The sequence below is a fragment of the Sitophilus oryzae genome, unplaced genomic scaffold (genome assembly GCF_002938485.1).
Source record: "Sitophilus oryzae breed Bouriz unplaced genomic scaffold, Soryzae_2.0 scaffold_1172_pilon_pilon, whole genome shotgun sequence".
Lineage (NCBI taxonomy): Eukaryota > Metazoa > Arthropoda > Insecta > Coleoptera > Curculionidae > Sitophilus > Sitophilus oryzae.
In genome coordinates this window covers 108,679-116,815 of record NW_022145807.1, presented here as the reverse complement: position 1 = coordinate 116,815, position 8,137 = coordinate 108,679, and the positions used below count along the sequence as shown (strand labels likewise).

At 30.3% G+C, this 8,137-nt stretch overlaps 1 long non-coding RNA gene across 1 annotated transcript; it reads right to left on the bottom strand.

Moving 5' to 3' along the window:
- Positions 1–7,506: 7,506 nt before the first annotated feature.
- On the bottom strand, positions 7,507–7,904 carry LOC115889105. Its single transcript, XR_004051368.1, has 3 exons — positions 7,817–7,904; positions 7,658–7,765; positions 7,507–7,605 (listed from the first exon to the last, which is right to left on the bottom strand). It is a non-coding gene; the product is annotated as an uncharacterized LOC115889105 (long non-coding RNA).
- Positions 7,905–8,137: the final 233 nt, after the last annotated feature.

Below are 8,137 nucleotides of genomic sequence, written 5' to 3'. Positions count from 1 at the left end.
GCCGCTTGTAGCCATTTTTCCAAAAGATCAATTTTTTTCAATCGATACATAGCTGAAAAAAAAATCTTTTAAAAAAAAAGTTGCAGCTAGTAGTAGCCAATTTTTTCTTTGATATGTTCAGAAAGGATTGTTTCAAATTTTACAATAACATCTAGCATGGAGAAATATGGAGAATTTTTTATAAGTTAAACTGAACTTTTAACTTTTTATTTATGTCCTGTCTTAAACTCATTATTTTTAATTAATTAAAAAATAATGAACGCTGATTCTTATGTGCAATTATTAGTATATATATATATATATATATATATATATATATATATATATATATATATATATATATATATATATATATATATATATAAGTATAAAAATAACAGTAAACTGTTTTTATATCCCACTGAAATATATCACTTAATATTAACCAAAACTCTTCCAAAAATAAACAACAACTGAATAGGCACAAATTCTTCACTAGAACGTCTAAATATAAATGCTGATAAGGATTAAAAATGAAAACTAAACAAAAATATATGCATGTGGTCTTCTTCATTTGTATATCTGCTTGCATTCCATTTAAAAAAAAAGTCCATATACAGTGAGTCTAAAATATGTATTTTGGCCAAAAAATTAGCTTCTAGAAACTATAGTGCGTCGGGCTGGACAGAACATTGACTTACAAATATTACTGCGAAAAAACACCCAAAAAAGTAGAAGCACGAAATTCCCTAATAAGGAAGCTGACCAGTAGTAAATGGGGAGCCAAACCTATCGTGGTCAGAATTTCTGCTCAAGCTCTATGTTTCTCAACTGCTGAATATGTCTGCTCAGTATGGTGTAGATCTACCCAGGCAAAAAAGGGGTTAGCCTGAATGGAACATGCAGGATAGTGATAGGTTGTATGAAACCCACCCCCTTAGAAAATCTTTACAAGGCTGCAGGTTTTACAAGCCCCGATTTACTCAGAAAAGCTTATGAACATACTGAGAAGCTAAAACAAACCTTTGATGTTCGTCATTCAATTTTTGACAAAGAGTGCGGCCCAGGTAGATTTAAATCCAGATGCCGTTTCCTAAGCCACCCCCTGGATGAACCTCCCTCCCACTACCCACTTACAGAGGACCCACCAAATGGTGTTTCTAGCGACTGGAAAACCTGGAGAATGCTCAACCTTATCAGAACTGGGGTGGTCCCAGTAAAATCTAATTTGATCAAATGGTGTTTGCTGGACATAAATGACGGCAAATGCAACTGCGGCGCACAGTCGTTCAGATTGCCAAAAAGTGGCGCATAGGATATTTTGAATTTTATTATAAATTCTAGACTTATTAGGTTTAATGGCGAATTTATTAACATTACAAAGATAGTCCAATGAATAAACAAAATATATATCAGACTATGTTTGTTTAGTATAAAAATTTTAAAAAAGGAGGATTGTCTATGAATTTTATTCAAACATTAATTATTTCTTAGCCTTTAAAACCTCATGATAGGAAGGATATATATTTGCCACTAAAATTCAAAAATTTTATTTTAATAGTAATAAGAATATCCGGAAAAATATATTTACCTTTCCACTGAGCCGATAAGCGTATGTTCTGATACTGTGCTCTTTCGTCTGCTCCCCATTACTAAGAAAGAAAGCCACAGCTTCTTCAGGGGTAAATGTTTCAGATAACATTTCCTGATGAAAAGTGGCGACTACTTTCTCTGGAAATTCAAATCCTAGTTGGACTGCTTTTGCCGTCTCATTTCTATATTTCTTCTTTAAATTAGAAACTGTAGCATATGCCAGAACTTCAGAGGTGTAAGATATCTTTATCATTAATTAAAAGCAATAATGAAATATTTAGAGCATTATGTAAATAAAAAAAACATGTTTTTTTCTGTAAGGTATTATAAATTAATTCCATGGCAATATATAACTTTGGTGTCTTTCTTTTTTTGACACTTGGACAGTTCTGAAAAAAAATTCTTCTTGTAGGGCCAGGGTCATCAAAAGATTGATTCTCTTCCATTTGAAGTAAATTTTTATTCAGCCAGAGACAATTGTTGGAAATAAAACTGCTCCAAGTATAATTACATTTTCTCCACTTTTCTGACAAACAAACTTTCCTATAAACAAAATTTTCAATTTGCTTTTTTTTCCATAATATGTTAGGAATATTATTATCGCACAAAAATGAAATAATTTCATCAATAATATCCGCTTCTGACCTATTATTAAAACCCATTTTCAAAAACTTCTCACATATTGACCTGCGGCTTATTGTTCCTAAAAATAAAAGGAATAGGGTACGGGAGGAAAATGTGAGTCTCTATAGTTACACTTTTACCACTCCAGAGTTACTCCAAAAATATTAGTATAATAATTTAAGAAGTTATCCATGGAATAAAAATCAGACTACTGGTCAATTTAAAATTCTAATTTATATATCATCTACTTCGGGGTCTCTTGGGGTAAGATAAAGATAAATTAAACTTGGTAAATACATTTTAAAAATTATAAAATACAGAAGCACAGTTCTAAAGATACATAATTTCAAAGTTTATTTTTTTTCAAAAAAACGCTCTACTATGTTTGTGGTAACTACTCGCTTCATAAAAAAATATTTAAGTTAATAAAATTCTCTTAAAAAGTACCTTACCTTGGTCTTCAAAATCCATTATTATTTAATTTATTTCCAAGTCACAAATATAAGGAGGCTACACCTTCACATATTCCCTCTGTAGTATTGGAAATTGTTGAAATTATTACTTAAGTTGAAATTACTCCTTTGTTAGGAGTGATATGATAGTTGTTTTAACATTAAATAATTACTATAATCTTTAGGCTATTATAGGCATAGGCAGCAGTCTAACATAATTTTTTCACTTAATTTTTCTTGGTTTCTCTAAAAAATTTGGTTTACGCTGTGCTCTCTTTAACTATGCAAAACAAATATAGCCTGCTCTATAATTTTTTTATACAAACGCCTAAAATTTGTTATAGTGTCAAACAGCGCCCTCTAGGTGCAACCGTAAAATCTGTGGAAACAAAGTTTATACTGCAAATTATGGAAGAAAATCTCTTTTAAAAGAGAGAGCTCTAGTTAGTTTAATTCCGTTAACTCAAGCCCGAGTTATTCTTATTTTATTTAAAGCAAGTTTAACCTTCCCTCATCACTTTATTTTATGAGACGTGCGACGTTGTACCCCAAAAATTACAGATTTTTGTTGATCACAACAACACTTATAAAAATACCTTTTAACTTACATATATTTGATAAAATCCGTTTTCTAATTGGCCATAACAGATGCGGCTCCTAGCGTATCCACATAGTTTCCACCGATTTATTTTGGCCGATTTACTCATTAGAATCTTTTTCTCAAACCTGTAAGTACTATAAGGATTTTTGTAAAAACCAAACCAAACCAAACCGGTACATAACATGTAATTATAACAAAATATTAAATCCTACAAACAAAAATCATTATAAAAGCTTGCTGTTATAGTCCAAATGAACAGAACATGTGTAGATATTCTTAAAGTATTGTTTTGAAACTGAATATTTGCTATTATGGACTGTAATGTGCTAATGGGATATCTGCAGCAGTAATGTTTCGTTTTCGAATATAACAGGATAGTGCTTGTGATAGTGCAATATGGCAAAGGGATCATTTGACAAAACATAGAATCCATAAACAGCTACAATTAAAAATACCTCTATTTTTCCATTAAAAAATATGAACACATGTTATCATGAATTATATTAAATACAGCTAAAGTAATCAAATATACAGTGTGGCGCCTCTCATACGCCGCGGAATCTCCAAGGAGAACGGTAGTTTATACCGAAACGAAATTTTGGCTGCTTATGTAGGTTAACTGAAAGCATTTTATAAAAATATATAGAATCATACAGGGTGTCCCAAAAAAGTTACATATTAAAGTTCTGTTTTTGATATGTAACTTTTTTAACACCCTATATATTAATTGATTTTCGGATTCTAGGAAAAAAATAAAGGTGAGTTTTAATAAAGAAGCATATACCTAAAATCTAAGGATTTTGACATATTTCACGTTTTGTGAAAATGAAGAGTAAATTTTAAATTTCGATAACAGCTACCTAAATTTTAGTTAACCTTGTATAGCCTGATATTTAATTACAGTAACCATTGTATGGTAAACCAAATTGAAATTTGACCCGAAAAGTTATAGAGGGTGAGACAAAATTAATATGGAATATTAGTCACTTTTAAAAGCAAGTTACTCCTTTATTTCAAATGGAACACCCAGTATATTTTTCCGGTGTTCAATGGGGAATTTATATATCTTTAAAATATTATTAAGGTTGCATGCCTACCCCTCGACAAAGATTTTCGGAGATATTTGATTTTTTATAATTCTGCGTCAGTAAATCTTTATTATTTGAAAAAATCTAGGTGGCTGTGTGATGTACCTTTTGTTAATTTAACAAAAATTAAAGATTGTAGAGTAAAATATTCAAGGGTAGTAAAAAGATACAACCAAAACATATTTTAATTATTACAGAATTAAAACTAGATATAAACCTATAATTATGCGACAAAAATTAGCTAGATGAAAACCAATGCTCAAAATGCTTCCTTCCTGTTAACTGCATAAAATGATGAATTATGTGGAGTTCTACCTCGAAAAGCAGCTACAATAATTTCTCCCATGTTGTCGATACTAGTTGGCCGAGTTTTGTAAACACTGTCTTTAACAAATCCTCATAAAAAAAATCAGACTAATAGATAAAATCAGGAGCATTTAAGTATTCTATTAATTCTCTCTGATGTAGGATAAGTTTTCATTTTCGGCAAATTTCTGAGAATTTTTTTGTGTTTTAACTGACACAAAATGATAACTAGTTATTAAAGTTGGACTAGTTAGACAAATATGTTGAAGTAACGTCAGACATATCACAGCCACCTAGATTTTAACAAATAATAAAGATCTACTCAGATCAATTCATGTATATGAAAATATCTATGAAAATCTTTGTTTGAGGGGTACGCAACCTTAATAGTACTTTTAAGGAAACATGAATTCTTCATTGAATATCGGAATAATATACTGGGTGTTCCATGTAAAATAAGAGAGTAACAAGTTTTTAAAGGTGACCAATGTTCAATATTAATTTTGTCTCACCCTGTATAACTTTTTGGATCAAGTTTTAATTTGATTTAAAGTACAATAGTTAATTTAACTACATATTAGGCTATACCGGGTAAATTCCAGTTTAGGTAGCTTTTACTGTAATTTAAAAATTGTTCCTTATTTCTAGAAAATGTTAAATATGTCAAAATCCTTACATTTTAGTCATATACTTTGTTTCTAAAGCTCACCTTTATTTTTCTCCCAGAATCCGAAAATCGATTAATATATAGGGTGTTCCATTACAAAAAACACAACTTTGATATGTAACTTTTTTTGGGGACCCCCTGTAAACCTCTCTATATTTTTAAACAGTGCTCTGAATTAACCTACATATGCTTACAGAATTTCATTTCACTACAAACTGTCGTTCTCCTTGGAGCCTCCGCGGCATATGAGAGGCGCCACTCTGTAACTCCAATAAACATATTTTGTTATCTTTTGTTATAATATCTCCATGATTTTCTATAATACTAGCGTGTACCCGCGACTTCGTACGCGTCAAATTAATTATTTGTGATGGTGATGATAAAGCAAAGCAAGAATTTCCCTTAACATACAAACTGGATAAAATTTTCTCACATTTATGTCAGCATGAGAAAAAACAATATGGCGATATTATTATATAAGTTGGTAATATTTGAGGGGTAGTTTCATCTCGTTGGAATTTGACTTTCGAAAAATCCGTTTGCCAAAAATAAGCTCTTTACGTCAAACAGTTTAAGCAGAATCGTGGTTAAGAAATTAGTACCCAACTTTTTAGAACACCCTGTATGATTTTTTAAAAAATTTTAAAATATGTAAAAAAAACAAATAAATAATTATGCTTGTCCAAGCGTTTTCCCGAAAGACTAACCGTTTTTAAAATAACAAATATTGTAATATTTGAGGGGAGTTTTCACCCTCTTAGAATTTGAGATTCTAGAAACCCCTCCTTATCGAACCTCTAGATCCCACAGTCAATCCGTTTGCCAAAAAATCAGCTTTAAACGTCAAGCAGTTTAAGCAGAATCGTGATTATTCAATGGTCATATTTTATGAAACACCCTGTATAAATTTATAAAAAATCTTAAAATATGTAAAACAACAAAATAAAATATACGTGTTTAAGAGTTTTTCCGAAAAACTCACCGGTTTTTAAATAAAAAATATTTTAATATATGAGGGATAGTTTCACCCCCTTAGAATTCGAGTTTCGAAAAATCCCTTCTTATCGAACCTCTACACCCTAAAGTCAATCTGTTTTCCAAAAATCAGCTTTTTACGTCAAGTGCTTTAAGCAGGATCGTAATTAATCAATGACCGGATTTTTTGAAACACCCTGTATACATTTTTTAAAAAATCTGAAAATATGTAAAAAAACAAAATAAAATATACGTGTTCAAGCGTTTTTTCGGAAACTTGACCGTTTTTAAAATAAAAAATATTGTAATATTTGAGGGGTGGTTTCACCCTCTTGGAACTGGAATTTCGAAAAATCCCTTCTTATCGAACCTCTACACCCTAGAATCAACCTGTGTGCCAAAATTGAGCTTCTTACGTTGAGTGGTTTCAGCAGGATCGTGATTAATCAGTATACTTGATTAGTCAGTCACTTAAGGATTTTATATATTATTATAGATTTATAAAAATAACGTTATTTGAGTCAAATAATCCAAAAAATACCATAAACACTTTTATTACCAATGAAAAAATTTTTATTTACCAAATAAAACCATATCTTCATGATAAAACATTATTTTTTATTAAATTTTTTGTTACATAAGTAAAAATCATCAATGACATATGTGTGTTCTAAGTTCGGTCGCAGCACACTAAAAAATAACAATAATTTTGCCAGTTGCGAACTGTCAGCTGGGCCGGAGACCTACCAAAAGTATTTTCGATCTTTTTATCAATATTTTTGCCGAAATTCTTGTGCAGTGAGTGATTTTTTTATGAAATAATATTCCTTTAACTTGCTTATTCAATTAATAATAAATTTGTTGTATAAAAATGACTCCATAACATACAAACCTTAATTATACAGCACACATAAAGAGCCCCTATGCGTTTCAAGCTTCTTTCTAAGTTATTTTTAAATTAAGTGCACAATTACATACCTAAAATGCCGAAACTACCTGAAGTAATACTAATTGAAACAATCTTTCTATCAATATATTAATATATTTCAAAAATAGCAGGTATGTATCATATCAATTTAATTAATACATTTATTTGTTTCAACCATGGTTCAAAATTTTCTCGTATAAAAGCCGGCCTTCAAATTTAAGTTTGTAGCTTATTCCTAGATTCATTGTTCCAAAGACTTTTGTTAAATCATGCTTATTTGTCAAAATTAACTACAGCATAACTGGTATAATAGGGAAAGTTTACTTATGGTATAGGTAGCCCGTTCTCATCAACAAACAAAGTTTTTCCAGTTGTTTCGACTGAATTAAGTACTAAAATGCTAAATGTTATTCTAACTTTATTTCTTCTTACCTATTAACTTACTTCTGTTGGCGTACTTTGCGCTAAAAGGTAACATAAAATAAATGCTAATACAAATGAAAAACACTTGTACGGAAACCATTCGTTTATAACCTCTTAACATATATAGGCCTAAAAAATTAAATTTATGAAATTGAATATTAATATACCACCTGATATTACGTTAAAATGAAGGTAAACTGTAGATAATAAACGTAATTCTATTACAATTAATACATATTTTATTTTACGGCTTGCCTGTCAATGTTGGTCGGCCATATTGGCGCCGGACCGACCAGCTGCTTAAAAAGTCGAAACAGCGAAATGTTGGCCTCCTTTTTAAATTTGCCGCTAGTTTTGGCGCCAATATGGCGGTAATTGCGGTACTTTATATATCTAGGGACTTTAGGAAAATAAGAAAATAGAATTTTTACAGAATTTTGCCTAGATAATGGGTACTATAAATAATAGCTTCATAATCTTTAGTAAATTTTAGATTTTTTT